The 14,716-nt window shown below is 48.9% G+C and overlaps 2 non-coding genes across 2 annotated transcripts; one reads left to right on the forward strand and one right to left on the reverse strand.

Annotated features, from left to right (window-relative positions):
• Positions 1-2,949: 2,949 nt before the first annotated feature.
• On the forward strand, positions 2,950-3,114 carry LOC148670356 (U1 spliceosomal RNA). Its single transcript, XR_015938113.1, has one exon. It is a non-coding gene; the product is annotated as a U1 spliceosomal RNA (small nuclear RNA).
• Positions 3,115-4,501: 1,387 nt separating this feature from the next.
• Positions 4,502-4,574, reverse strand: trnag-acc (transfer RNA glycine (anticodon ACC)). The gene has a single exon. It is a non-coding gene; the product is annotated as a tRNA-Gly (tRNA).
• Between the last annotated feature and the right edge of the window lie 10,142 nt (positions 4,575-14,716).

Here is a 14,716-nt window from a genome sequence, read left to right on the forward strand (position 1 = left end):
CTCTGTGGAAAACGATCTCAATACAATTCTGAAAAACGCGACTCCCCGAACGCCAGCCGAACAAGTCTTGAAGTGGAAATCTAATAAGTAAATTGATTCTTAAAATGTAGAGAGCTTTGCAAATAAATATATTGGGGCTTTTAGATAATATATTTCAAGGATGTAATTGCTGTGCTACAGTACGTGCAGAATTTTAGAAAACAGTGCGTCAAGTACACTGTCAAGTACACTGTTTAGGTTACTTTAGAAGACAATTTTCCAAAACAATATATGCTGTCTGGGTCGTTAGAATTAGCTGAAAGTAACTGAAAAGCTTTGAATAACATATCTAGTGCTTCTTCTTTCGCTTTTTGATGTAATCTGTTTTCTCTTAGGGAAAGTGGAAGTTTTAGAAGGGACAAAGCGCTGAGCTTTTTTCCAGCGCAACGTCTTATGAAAACCCTGTACTGCCTGTAACAAATTGAGTCTCTGGTTGCTCCCAATATTGAAATAAAGACCTTACTCAGGTGAGAACTCTCTCTTGTGGCTTCCTTGATAGTTATATTTCCATGACACCGGTTTTAATGTCTGTAGATTGTATCTTATTTTTATTTTTTGTTTTGTTTCATGTTCATATTATGTGTTTTCACCCAGTTGACTCCAGTTAATAACAGTTCATCCAGTTAATAGCCACTTTTGATGCGCGAAAAACGGGTGATCTTTCTATCTCGTGATCAGCTTAGTATCTTTCTGTAAATTTTTTTCTGCTTAATTAAACGTTTAAAATACATGAATTTCATAAAGACAACACACGTTTCGAACAGAAAAAAATCATATTCTGTTCTCTTCCTGGTATGTATAACAGATCAGCAGGTCTTATTTTCCCAATTGCTTTTTTCCACTGTATTTATCATAATGGCTAGCCAATGTCTTCTCTTAGCTAGGTAATGTTACTTGTGGATGTGCTTCTGCGTTGCGCAGAGGCACATGTATCCATAGAAAGTATATTATACTACTATTTGAGCTACAGTACATAAAAATAATTATATCGTTATTAATTTCTTTAGGTACGTGATTCCATATTATATTCCCTATTAATCAAATTCTAAAAGTATGCTTTTGTTTACTCCGATAACGAGCACATTCACAGAAAATGTTAATATCTTATGACTTTTCACAAAGTATATAAAGTTAAGATGGTCAGAAGGAGCATGTAAAAACGTTTCCGAAACGTGGTAAAATCTTACTACATGTAAGACTTTGATGCTTAAAATGTTTAGGAAGAAAGTGGAATACTGGTGTGTATTTTTTCTTTAAACTACCAATACCAGCCATATACAGTTTACACTATATGTTTATGTTCCTAAATTAATATAGTTTATGGTGGTGTATCATGGTTGTAGAGGTTTGATGGGTTTACTGAGACAATTATTAATTGTAGCAGTAATCACGAGGTTGTTCGTTGTGGCTTTTAGAAAATCAATCGTCAGAACAACTAACAACGCACACACACGGGTTCAATACACGAGATACATTTATTCATATAAATTGTGCACCAAACATATACTAGTCTGCCTGGATACGAGCGGCAGACCTTACTGTGAGGGTTATCAATATACAAGGTATATAATCTCGAAGAGATGCCAACACAAAGAGATACACAACAAAGAATATATGTCAATATATATCATTCGGTTACCAAATCGCTAATCAGTGTTATTACCCACTGTTACTCTAAACTCGGAAGTAAATACATTACTCATGAATTAAATTGATAACAACTTGTGTTGAGGTACAATTGAATTCTCGAGACACAATGTAGAACATGGGGTTTACTTATCCACTGTGTATGGATTTGGAATCTCCCGGCACGAACACCAAGTCACTCTTTTGCCTGGGAAGAAGCTGGTTCGTTCCTGGTCCAGCGCTGCTTCTGAATAAGCTATTCAGGTTGTCGATGAGGGTCCAACTGTAGGCTGCCGTTGATCAAGCGGATCATTCACGTTGGTAGAATTCTGAGTACGTATGGGATCCTCGGCCTCGCGCTTAGAACAAAGTCCAAGTCCCTTTGCAGACAACAGCAGTTGTCACGTGATTGTCTCTGAGGATACGCGAAAATGGCCAAGGAGAGCCCCGATCTGAGCTTGCGCTCCCTTTTTGACCAAGACATAGATGTGTGCTGATTGGTTGAGAGTTTGGCGGGCATTAGAGACCCACGTGGTATTACCACGCCCTGCCAGTCCCTGATTGGTTGGTCATGGTGAGATATGAGTCACTTACTCTTGACACTTAGGAATGCAGTCCAGATGTCCATTCGGCACTCCCTAGACAGATAGGCACCAATGGATGACCATTGATCATGATAGCCAGGCTAAGCTAAGTGCATCCCCATCTGGGAGCTGTCCATTATCAAAAGAAAACATCTTAAATCAACCTGCATGAATACTTTCTCTGTGGCTGCACCACAAAGATGGAGGGTGAGATGGGGCCTCATTTAGGACAGAATACCACCGCCTAATTCTGTCTTATTAACAAGCATTGCCGCTACAACGGCATCTCTCCTGTCAAACTTCCTCCTGACGTGTTTGACAGGATCTGGGCCGTGGTGAACAGTGGGAAAGACGCCCTGTGGAGAGTGAGGAACATGGGGCTGTTCAAAGGCATCGAGGTCCCAGTCAAGGCAGCAGGTAGCCTGGCCCTGTTCATCACCTGAGAGAACTATTACCTCAGAGATCTGTGGAGAGAAGGGAGGGAGGAAGCAGAAAATCTGTGGGAAATTGAGAGCATAGGTCAATATCTCAAGAAACTGTGAAAAACATTATCATGTTTAAGTAAAGAATGTGATTTGCACCAGAAAAAAATAAATTGTTGCTATATAACTGGTACCGTGTCAATATGTAATGAGATGTGATTATATATACTGTTTTAAGTATGTATATTAATGTAAAGCTTTCTAATTTGTGATGTCCTGTATTTTTTTGTGAAAAGAAAATAAAGTTCTTAAAAAATCGATTCACCCAGGGCGAGGCTCGGCCATTGCACTCCGGCTGTGCTGACCCCTGCGAATTCCCCAAATGTGGGAATCTCGACTGCATAATTTCTGGTAGTGGGGGACTGCGTTCGCGCTCTCTCCTGATGTGCTTGGTCCAATATCAGATACGGGAGAGTTAGGACACCACGAGCTGCGATAGGATCCCAGTTCGAAAGGAGTCGATGCCACTGCTGGTTCCCGGTTTCTTTTAGTTAGAGGTCCGGAGAAGCATTTCAAGCTCGTTACACTACTCCTTCCGGACATTCATTCCCTTTTCAAAGTCAGTCGTTTTGCTGTTGTCTGCATTATTTAGGCTGATTATCGAGGTTAGCCTTTATTTGGTCATGGGGGCCTCGGTACTGTATGCTAATTCTCAAAACAGTTTCACCCGTTTTCTGATTGCTAGGTTCTGTACCAGTGCAGACATGTCAAACAGTGAATGGCTGTACCTCTATTGTATCCGTGCTCAATGAATGAAATCAGTAATAAATGAATATATGTATAGTTATACGAAAAACAAGTGGTTTATCGACTCATCTTCTTTTGCAGATTTAGAGGCAGCTTCGATATTCGGGGGAGGCGTAAAACATGGTGCTGATCTTTGGAAAGCAGGAGGCAAAACTGACACGTTCTCATACAAGGAGCTGAAACCAGGCCACCTGGGTGAAGATCAGGTATCGTAACCGCTAGACCATATGGGAGCATACAGCCATGTTGTGCGTGCGTCATGTAAGCAAACTGTAATTGCTGCCTTCATGACCTGCTTGATGGAGAAAACACACAAGAGAGTTGGCACTCAGAGTGTCGAAGGGTTGATGTATACTAGGGCTCAGTTGAAATGCAGCGTCAGGACTTTTCCGACTAGTGTCACACAAAGAGAGTACATCCTTTCCTACTGGCTGTGTATGTCTCGGTAACTCGCTGTGATCGTATAGTGCTCAGAATTTGTGTTGTGGCCGCAACAACCCCGGTTCGAAGCCGCATACTGGCAGAATAGGAGGAGTACTGCCTGACTGGATCGTTGATGAACGACAGAGGCCACTCCGACCTCTTCTTGGTTTTCTTCAATGACTTACTAAGGATCTTCTTCACATTCGCCCATGCAGGGGAAGCCAGTTACACCAAAGCAAAAGCAGGAAAGTGCATTTCAAGCAGAGACCAGGAGGGACTTGTTTACACCGAGAGTGGTCGGAGAATGGAACAATGCGCCCAGCCCTGTTGCTGGAGCCGATTCTTGATGAGATCTTGGGCTCACTAAGAGGCCCCTGCTGGATGCTAATCTTTCTGTTGTTCTTGCAGGTCCTGCGCTGCTTTTGAGCTGACAGAGCTCGTCCTGGTCTGTCGGCATAGCCCAATTGCAAATCATCGGCTCCATGTACAGAAGGAACGTGCGTTTGGTACAAGAGTGCACGAAGGCACCGGAAATACATTGGGAACAAATGACCGGTCGTTCAAGACCTCTGTGAAGTACAGGAGCGTGCAAAACGAGGCTGCTTCCACCCGGTCTCGAACCGGGGACCTTTCGCGTGGTAGGCGAACGTGATAGCCGCTACACTACGGAAACCTGCAGGGACCGCTGCTGGTGTCTTGCTTGCATTTAGGGCTGAGAAAGGGACGCGTCACTTTAGGCAGGGTGCGCTGGAGAGAGGAACAAAGGGCGCGATGAAACAAAATACCAAAACCCGGGATCAAACCAGGGACCTTTAGATCTTCAGTCTAACGCTCTCCCAACTGAGCTATTTTGGCGGTGCGCAGAGCCCACAGCCACCTGCTCCAGCCTTCCTGTGTTGCGGCATGAGCGCACCAAGAGTAGCGGGAGAGTGTTGCAGGAACGTCACTCTGAAGGAAAGCCACCCAGGTGCGCCCTCTGAGCTCTGTCCAGTGCATCTTCCTCGCATGGACTCCTGCCTGCGACGGGCAGGAAACAATTAGCAAGAACAGAACGACACCCCATGGGTGTCTCATGACCACACCTTAGGTTGTGACACGTGCAGGTGTGAGGGGTTGCCGGGCTACTTTGGAGCAGAGCTTGGGCGGAGGGGGGGCGGGAAAGCAGACAAAGAGGTGACACCTCAAGGTCTGCACGATCACAGCTCTACGCCTCCCCAGGCTTCCGCTTGATAAGCTACTGGACACACCCGCCCCTCCTCACACAGACCGTGGAAAAGCCCCCGAGTGGGAGGGCTCTCTCTTCCTCCCAGGAGCTCTTGGACACGATGCACAGACAGGGCGCAGCGAACTGCCGCCTGCAAACACGGCTCCAGGCAGGACTCCACTCCGCAGGAGCCGCAGAGCAGAGGAGATGGGGGCAGCTTAGCTCCTGTGCAGAGACCTGAGCTGTTGTTGTTGCGGACGCTGTCTTTTCTGCACTCGGGGTAGGAGTGAATGTTGAGTTGCCCTTAGAAATGAAGCAGAGCACTTCAACGGCACGGGTGTGTGTGTGTGGGTGCGCCCTGGTGATTCTGGGAGACAGATCGAACCTGGGCTAAAAGAGAGGGGGCTTAGCCCTCTTCCATTTGCTAGTTCAAAGTTCTACAACCCATTTGTATCTGCTAGGTGGCGCAGTCGTCGTGCACAAAGAACGCTTTGAAAAGCGTCAAAGGCAAGTCATTCCGAGTTGGTCGCGAAATGCTGAAATGATCTCTTGGCTCCTCGGTTGTCATCCCTGACATCCCAACCCCGCCACTCACTGTGTAAAGCAGTGTCGTATGGCCCTGACATCACACCCCCACCACTCTCTACGGAAAGCACTGTCGTATAGCCCTGACACCCACCCCTCCACTCATTGAATAAAGCAGTGTCATCAAGCCCCGACATCCCACCCCCGCCACTCTCTACGTAAAGAAATGTCGTATGGCCCTGATATCCCACCCCCACCACTAACTGCGTAAAGTAGTATCTTCAGGCCCTGACATCCCAATCCCGCAACTCTCTGCGTAAAGAAGTGTCGTATGGACCTGACACCCACCTGTCCACTCTCTGTGTAAAACAGTGTCATATGGCCCTGACATCACACCCCCACCACTCTCTGCGTAAAGCAGTATCGTCAGGCCCTGACATCCCACCCCTGCCACTCCCTGCGTAAAGCACTGTCGTATAGCCCTGAAACCCACCCCTCCACTCTCTGTGTAAAACAGTGTCATATGGCCCTGACATCCCAACCCCGCCACTCACTGTGTAAAGCAGTGTCGAATGGCCCTGACATCACACCCCTGCCACTATCTGCGTAAAGCAATATCGTCAGGCCCTAACATCCCACCCCCGCCACTCTCTACGTAAAGAAGTGTCGTATGGCCCTGACACCCACCCCTCCGCACTCTGAATAAAGCAGTCTCATCTGGCCATGAAAATCCACCCCCACCACTTTCTGAATAAAGCACTGTCGTATGGCCCTGTCACTCTCTGCGTAAATAAGTGTCGTATGGCCCTGACACCCACCCTTCCACTCTCTGCATGAAGCAGTGTCTTCATGCCCTGACATACCAACCCCGCCACTATATGCGTAAAGCAGTATCGTCAGGCCCTGACATCCCACCCCTGCCACTCTCTGCGAAAAGAAGTGTCGTATTGCCCTGATACCCACCCCTCCACACTCTGTGTTAAGCAGTGCTGTCAGGCTCTGACATCCCAACCCTGCCACTCTCTGAATAAATAAGTGTCGTATAGCCCTGACACCCACCCCTCCACTCTCTGCATTAAGCAGTCTGGTCAGGCCCTGACATCCAACCCCCGCCACTCTCTGCGTAAAGCAGTATGGTCAGGCCCTGACATCCCACCCACGCCACTCTCTGCCTAAAGCACTGTCATATGGCCCTGACACCCACCCCTCCACTCTCTGCATTAAGCAGTGTTGTCAGGCCCTGACATCCCACACCCTCCACTATCTGCGTAAAGCACTGTCGTATGGCCCTGACATCCCAGCCTCGCCGCTCACTGCGTTAAGCACTGTCGTATGGCCCTGACACCCACCCCTCCACTCTCTGCATAAAGCAGTGTTGTTAAGCCCTGACATCCCACACCCTCCACTATCTGCGTTAAGCACTTTCGTATGGCCCTGACATCCCACCCCCGTCACTCTCTGCGTAAAGCAGTATGGTCAGGCCCTGACATCCCAGCCTCGTCGCTCACTGCGTTAAGCACTGTCGTATGGCCCTGACACCCACCCCTCCACTCTCTGCAGGAAGCAGTGTCTTCATGCCCTGACACCCACCCCCGCCACTCTCCACGTAAAGAAGTGTCGTATGGCCCTGACACCCACCCCTCCACTCTCTGCATAAAGCAGTGTTGTTAAGCCTTGACATCCCACACCCTCCACTATCTGCGTTAAGCACTTTCGTATGGCCCTGACATCCCACCCCCGTCACTCTCTGCGTAAAGCAGTATGGTCAGGCCCTGAAATCCCAGCCTCGCCGCTCACTGCGTTAAGCACTGTCGTATGGACCTGACACCCACCCCCTCCACTCTCTGCGTAAAGAAGTGTCATATGGCCCTGATACCAACCCCTCCACTTTCTGCATTAAGCAGTGCTGTCAGGCTCTGACATCCCAATCCTGCCACTCTCTGCGTAAAGATGTGTCGCATGGCCCTGACACCCACCCCTCAACTCTCTGCATAATGCAGTCTCGTGAGGCCCTGACATCCCATCCCCGCCACTCTCTGTGTAAAGCACTGTCGTATGGCCCTGACATCACACCCCTCCACTCTTTGCGTTAACCCCTGTCGTATGGCCCTGACACCCACCCCTCCACTCTCTGCATAAAGCAGTGTCGTATGGCCCTGACATCCCAGCCTCGCCGCTCACTGCGTTAAACAGTGTCATATGGCCCTGACACCCACCCCCTAAACTCTCTGCGTAAAGAAGTGTCATATGGCCCTGATACCAACCCCTCCACTCTCTGTATTAAGCAGTGCTGTCAGGCTCTGACATCCCAACCCCGCCACTCTCTGCGTAAAGAATTGTCGTATGGCCCTGACACCCACCCCTCCACTCTCTGCATAAAGCAGTGTCCTCAAGCCCTGACATCCCACCCCCGCCACTATCTGTGTAAAGCAGTATCGTCAGGCCCTGACATCCCACCCCTGCCACTCTCTGCGAAAAGAAGTGTCGTATGGCCCTGATACCCACCCCTCCATTCTCTGCATAAACCAGTGTCTTCATGCCCTGACATCCCACCCCCGCCACTCTCCGCGTAAAGCAGTATCGTCAGGCCCTGACTTCCCACCCCCGCCACTCTCTGCGTTAACCCCTGTCGTATAGCCCTGACACCCACCCCTGCACACTCTGCATAAAGCAGTGTTGTCAAACCCTGACATCCGACACCCTCCACTATCTGCATAATGCACTGTCGTATGGCCCTGACACCCACCCCTCCACTCTTTGCATTAAGCAGTCTCGTCAGGCCCTGACATCCCACCCCCGCCACTCTCTGCGTAAAGCAGTATGGTCAGGCCCTGACATCCCACCCACGCTACTCTCTGCCTAAAGCACTGTCACATGGCCCTGACACTCACCCCTCCACTCTCTGCGTTAACACTGTCGTATGGCCCTGACATCCCAGCCTCGCCGCTCACTGCGTTAAGCACTGTCGTATGGCCCTGACACCCACCCCTCCACTCTCTGCGAAAAGCAGTGTCGTCAAGCCCTGACATCCCACCCCCGCCACTATCTGCATAAAGCAGTATCGTCAGGCCCTGACACTAACCCCTCCACTCTCTGCATTAAGCAGTGCTCTCAGGCTCTGACATCCCAACCCCGCCACTCTCTGCGTAAGGAATTGTCGTATGGCCCTGACACCCACCCCTCCACTCTCTGCATAAAGCAGTGTCGTCAAGCCCTGACATCCCACCCCCGCCACTATCTGCGTAAAGCAGTATCGTCAGGCCCTGACATCCCACCCCTGCCACTCTCTGCGAAAAGAAGTGTCGTATGGGCCTGATACCCACCCCTCCACACTCTGCGTTAAGCAGTGCTGTCAGGCTCTGACATCCCAACCCCGCCACTCTCTGCCTAAAGAATTGTCGTATGGCCCTGACACCCACCCCTCCATTTTCTACAAAAGCATTGTCTTCATGCCCTGACATCCCAAACTCACCACTGTCTGCGTAAAGAAATGTCGTATGGCCCTAACATCTAACCCCCGCCACTCTCTACGATAAGCAGGATCGTCAGGCCCTGACATCCCACCCCAGCCACTCTCTGCATAAAGAAGTGTCGCATGGCCCTGACACCCACCCCTCCACTCTCTGCATAATGCAGTCTCGTGAGGCCCTGACATCCCAACCCTGCCACTCTCTGCGTAAAGTTGTATGGTCAGGCTATGACATCCCACCCACGCCACTCTCTGCCTAAAGCACTGTCATATGGCCCTGACACTCACCCCTCCACTCTCTGCGTTAAGCAGTGTTGTCAGGCCCTGACACCCACCCCTCCACTCTCTGCATAAACCAGTGTCTTCATGCACTGACATCCCACCCCCACCAATCTCTGCGTAAAGCAGTATCGTCAGGCCCTGACATCCCACCCCCGACACTCTCTGCGTAAAGCACTGTCATATGGCCCTGACACTCACCCCTCCACTCTCTGCGTTAAGCACGGTCGTATGGCCCTGACATCCCAGCCACGCCGCTCACTGCGTTAAGCACTGTCGTATGGCCCTGACACCCACCCCCTAAACTCTCTGCGTAAAGAAGTGTCATATGGCCCTGACACCCACCCCTCCACTCTCTGCATAAAGCAGTATCGTCAGGCCCTGACATCCCAACCCTGCCACTCTCTGTGTAAAGCAGTATCGTCAGGCCCTGACATCCCACCCCCTCCACTCTCTGCGTTAACCCCTGTCGTATGGCCCTGACACCCACCCTTCCACTCTGCATAAAGAAGTCTCTTCATGCCCTGACATCCCACCCCCGCCACTCTCTCCGTAAAGCAGTATCGTCATTCCCTGACATCCCACACTCGCCACTGTCTGCGTAAAGAAATGTCATATGGCCCTAACATCTAACCCCCGCCACTCTCTACGATAAGCAGTATCGTCAGGCCCTGACATCCCAACCCTGCCACTCTCTGTGTAAAGCAGTATCGTCAGGCCCTGACATCCCACCCCCTCCACTCTCTGCGTTAACCCCTGTCGTATGGCCCTGACACCCACCCTTCCACTCTGCATAAAGAAGTCTCATCAGGCCCTGACATCCCACCCCCGCCACTCTCTGCGTAAAGCACTGTCGTATGGCCCTGACATCCAACCCCTTCCACTCTCTGCGTATAGCAGTATCGTCAGGCCCTGACATCCCACCCTGTCACTCTGTGCGTAAAGAAGTGTCTTATGGCTCTGACAATCACCCCTCCACTATCTGCATAAAGCAGTGTCTTATGGCCATGACACCCACCCCTCCACTCTCTGCGTTAAGCAGTGTTGTCAGGCCCTGACATCCCACCCCCACCACTCTCTGCATAAAGCAGTGTTGTCAGGCCCTGACATCCTACCCCCGCCACCTTCTGCCTAAAGCACTGTCATATGGCCCTGACACCCACCCCTCCACTCTTTGCGTTAAGCAGTGTTGTCAGGCCCTGACATCCCGCCCCCTCCACTCTGCGTAAAGCACTGTCGTATGGCCCTGACATCCCAGCCTCGCCACTCACTGCGTTAAGCACTGTCATATGGCCCTGAGACCCACCCCTCCACTCTCTGCGTAAAGCACTGTCGTATAGCCCTGACATCCCAGCCTCGCCACTCACTGCGTTAAGCACTTTCATATGGCCCTGAGACCCACCCCTCCACTCTCTGCGTTAAGCAGTGTTGTCAGGCCCTGACATTGCACGCCTGCCACTCTCTAAGTAAAGAAGTGTCGTATGGCCCTGACATCCCACCCCCGCTACTCTCTGCATAAATCAGTGTCAAGTAATAGGTTTATTCCATGCTGAAAAAAAGAAGAAAGAGAACACAACGTTTCGGCCGTGGAGCCTTCTTCAGGTGTGAGAGAGACAGGGCAGTAGGCAAAGGTAAAGTAGCGGGAGAACAAAGGTTGAGAGGGAGGAGGAGTGAGAGGTGGGAGCAGGGGACAGAAAGAGAGGCCAATCAAGAGGTGTGAAGTCAGATTGGGTGCAGAGAGGTGTGAAATGAAACTTCCAATGAATGGAGAAAATTTAAAAGAACAGTAGTCTGTCGTTAAGGGAAGGGAGAATGTGTGATCCTAGCTGCAGAATAATTTTAGTTTCGGTGGTCTTTCTGATGTATGAGTTTCTGCAAACTGTCTTTGAGAACACATACAGAGAGATTAGAGTGGTTGTGGCCGTCAGAGGTGAAATGAGAAACAATGGGCTTGGAGAGATCTTTAATCTTCACAGCCCTGACGTGTTCTCTGAAGCGGTCTTCGAGTCTCCTTCCTGTTTCTCCAATGTAGATGGCTGGGCATTTACTGCAAGAGATACAGTAAATAAGGTTGCTGGAGGTACAAGAGGCTGTCTGGGTGATCCGGAAATTGTCCTGAGGGGCCTTGAATGAGTGTGGTGGTGGCTGTGTATTTGCAGGTGATACAGCGAGCTCTGTTGCAAGGGAAAGTGCCTGGTGTGGATGGTTGTTGAGGGCGGTCAAGGGAGCTGTGAACAAGGAGGTTACGCAGATTAGGTGGTCGGCGATATGAGATGATAGGGCGATCAGAAAAGAGGGCCCCAATGGAGGGATCATCCTGTACGATGGAAAAGTTCTGGTTAATGGTCCTGGGGATAGGAAGTGTGTTAGGGTGGTAAGGAAGCACCAAAGGAATGCAGTTTTTACGGCGGGAGTTCCTGATCGGGTTGATGGTCCGGGGGGTGTTTTTGGCTCGGGCAAGGGCCTTGTCAATCACACTGCTGGGGTATCCTCTGTTGATGAAAAATGAGTACATTTCGAGGGCTTGGTTCTCGAAGTCGATGTCGTCGCTGCATAATCGTCGTAACCTAAGGAATTGTGAAAAAGGAAGAGAGTTTTTAGTGTGGTTGGGGTGAAATTAGCTGTACAGGAGGTAGCTGTGTGAATCCGTGGGCTTGTAATAAACTGAAGTGGACAGTCGGGGGTAGTTGATAGACAAGTGGATGTCTAGAAACAGAAGAGTGGTGGAAGATATGTTAACCGTATATTTGAGGGACGGGTGGAAGTTGGTGAAATGGTGCAGGAAGAACTCAAGCTGATCGTTGGAGCATGTGGTGGCACCGACGCAGTCATCAATATATCGCTTGTAGAGGTCAGGGACATAGCCAGTGTAGGAAGCGAAGAAGCGTTCTTCTACCCAGCTGACAAAAATGTTGGCATAGCTGGGTCCCATCCTGGTGCCCATGGCAACTCCACTGACCTGTTGGTAAAAAAGATTATTGAAAGAGAATGCGTTCAGTGTGAGGACCAATTCTGCACGGCGTACCAGGGTGTGGGTGGGTGGATCAAGCACTGTGCGTTTGTCCAGCGTGTGCTTGAGGGCTGTAAGGCCGTCATTATGGGGAATGACGGTGTACAGAGATGTGATGTCCATGGTAAAAATGTAGCATTCGGTACCCTGAAATTGGAAATCATTAAAAAGTTGGAGCGCGTGGTTGGTGTCTTTGATGTATGAGGGAAGATCTTCAACCAGCGGTCTCACGAGGCTGTCGAGAAAGGCTGAGATGTAAGTAGTTGGACAGTTACATGCTGATACGATGGGGCGTCCAGGGGTGTCCGGTTTGTGGATTTTGGGGAGGAGGTAAAATTGAGATACCTGTGGATGTTCCATGATGAGCCGGTTCGCCTCCTGGGGGAGCTCGTTACTGCTGATAAAAAGGGAAATGGTGGATACCACTTCCTTTTGGTAGTCAGTGGTAGGGTCCTGTTGGAGAGGGAGGTAGGCAGAAGTGTCAGTTAGTTGTCTAGAGGCTTCAAAGATATATAGATCCTTACGCCACACCACAACAGCACCTCCTTTGTCCGCTGGTTTGATGACAATATCATCCCTGTTGCGGAGAGACTGGAGCGCCTGATTTTCTCCTTGGGTGAGGTTAGACCTATGTTTACTGGGTATAGGGAGTGCCTTGGGAGCTTGATTAGTGCATTGGTTGATGAAATAATCAACTGGTGGAAAACGGCCAGAGGAGGGAATCCAACAGCTCTGTTTGGGATTAATGTTGTTAATGACATCAATAACCGGGTTGTTATCAGCTGCCTGTGAAGAGAAATTGTCGGCAAAATGTGCTCTGAGACGGATCCTGCGGTAAAAGCGGTTAAGGTCGACATTGGTCTGGGTGATGTCCAGTTTCCTGGGAACTGGTACAAAACTGAGCCCTTTGCTGAGGAGGGATCGCTCATCCTGTGAAAGGGAAAGGTCAGAAGGTATGGTGACAACAAGGTTAGGGTTGGTGAGGGTGTTCGGGGTGTTGATAGTTTTCTTCTGTAGAAGATGACTGAGTTTTTTGTCCTTCTCTGTAGTGAGAAACTGGTAGAGTTTAGAGTTGAGAGATCTAATGAGGTTAGTTATGAAGGGAAGATGATGTGGAGCTGTCAGCCGTAGAAATTCCTTAGCCTCTTTGATGTTGTTGTCGGAAAGGATAATCTGTTTTTTGAGGGAGAAAATGGTAGAGAGCATTAGTTTCCTAGAAAATTGTTTTAGAAGTCTCTGAGTGTTACTCTGGGTGGTATCAGAGTCAAAAGAAAAGGTATTAAATTTAAGGCGAAATCCTTTAGGGATGATATTATGTCGACGACATCTGTAAAGGAATAGAAGGTGGTTAGAAAGCCTGGTCTTGGAACAGATAGCTGTAAAGAGACGGAATGCTGGTTTAGTGAGAGAAGTGGGCAAGTGGCCCAGGGAGGAAGAGAAGGTAAGACGAAGAGATCTAGAAAAAGATTTGGAGGAAGGCATAGTGGGTCGCATATATTTTCGTTTTTCTCTTTTTTACATAACACGCTTTCGAGAAATAGACTGTCTTGTAATGAAAGCTGCATTAGAAAATGTGTATCTAAATTAAAATCGGGAATATGTCTTTTGCGTTATTCAGCTTTCTTAGCGCTTGGGTCTCGATTCAGATATTGCAATGAAAGCAACAGGGGAGTAAGTTTTCCTTTTCTAAATCAAAGGTGATCTGCTCACAAGGAAGTATAAAAACTTCAGCGTTTACTTTTTGAAGACCGCAAATTGTCGAAACACTGTTGCTTCATAAGCTAATAAGTAACATTTCTGAGCACACATTGTATTACTAATGCTATTATTAATTAAAAAAAAGCTTAAATTCACATAATGGAATTTGGACGGCTCAAAGTAGTCTATTCCTTGTACACCTTTACTTGCCCGCTGAGTAGAGTTTTAACCAACGGCAGCAGAAGTAGCAGTAATAGCAACAACGTGGTTAGAGTGTCACAATACACTCTATGAAAGAATTGCGGCTTCAGATCGTTTTGTTCTGTTGAAGCTGCCTACAGGCTCCGATTTGCTGACATTGGCTGTGATCTTTTTCATGAAATTCTTCACAAATTTGAAATATTTAATTCGGGTTCGCCTAATACACGGTGCAACCCGTACCTGCAGCAGAATGCTGTGGCACATGAAGCCGTTTTGTTTATCGGTTGTAAGGATTGAGGAGCGTACTACAAATCGAGCAAGCGAAAAGAAAATTAAACAGGAGTCAGGAGTTTTTGGATTGCTAATCCATTGTGCTCTGCTCATCTAGGTTCAAATTCCATTCTTGTCATGGTTAAGGCCTGAGACGTG

The sequence above is a fragment of the Lepisosteus platostomus genome, chromosome 5, assembly GCF_059453375.1.
Source record: "Lepisosteus platostomus isolate fLepPlt1 chromosome 5, fLepPlt1.hap1, whole genome shotgun sequence".
NCBI classification, from domain to species: domain Eukaryota; kingdom Metazoa; phylum Chordata; class Actinopteri; order Semionotiformes; family Lepisosteidae; genus Lepisosteus; species Lepisosteus platostomus.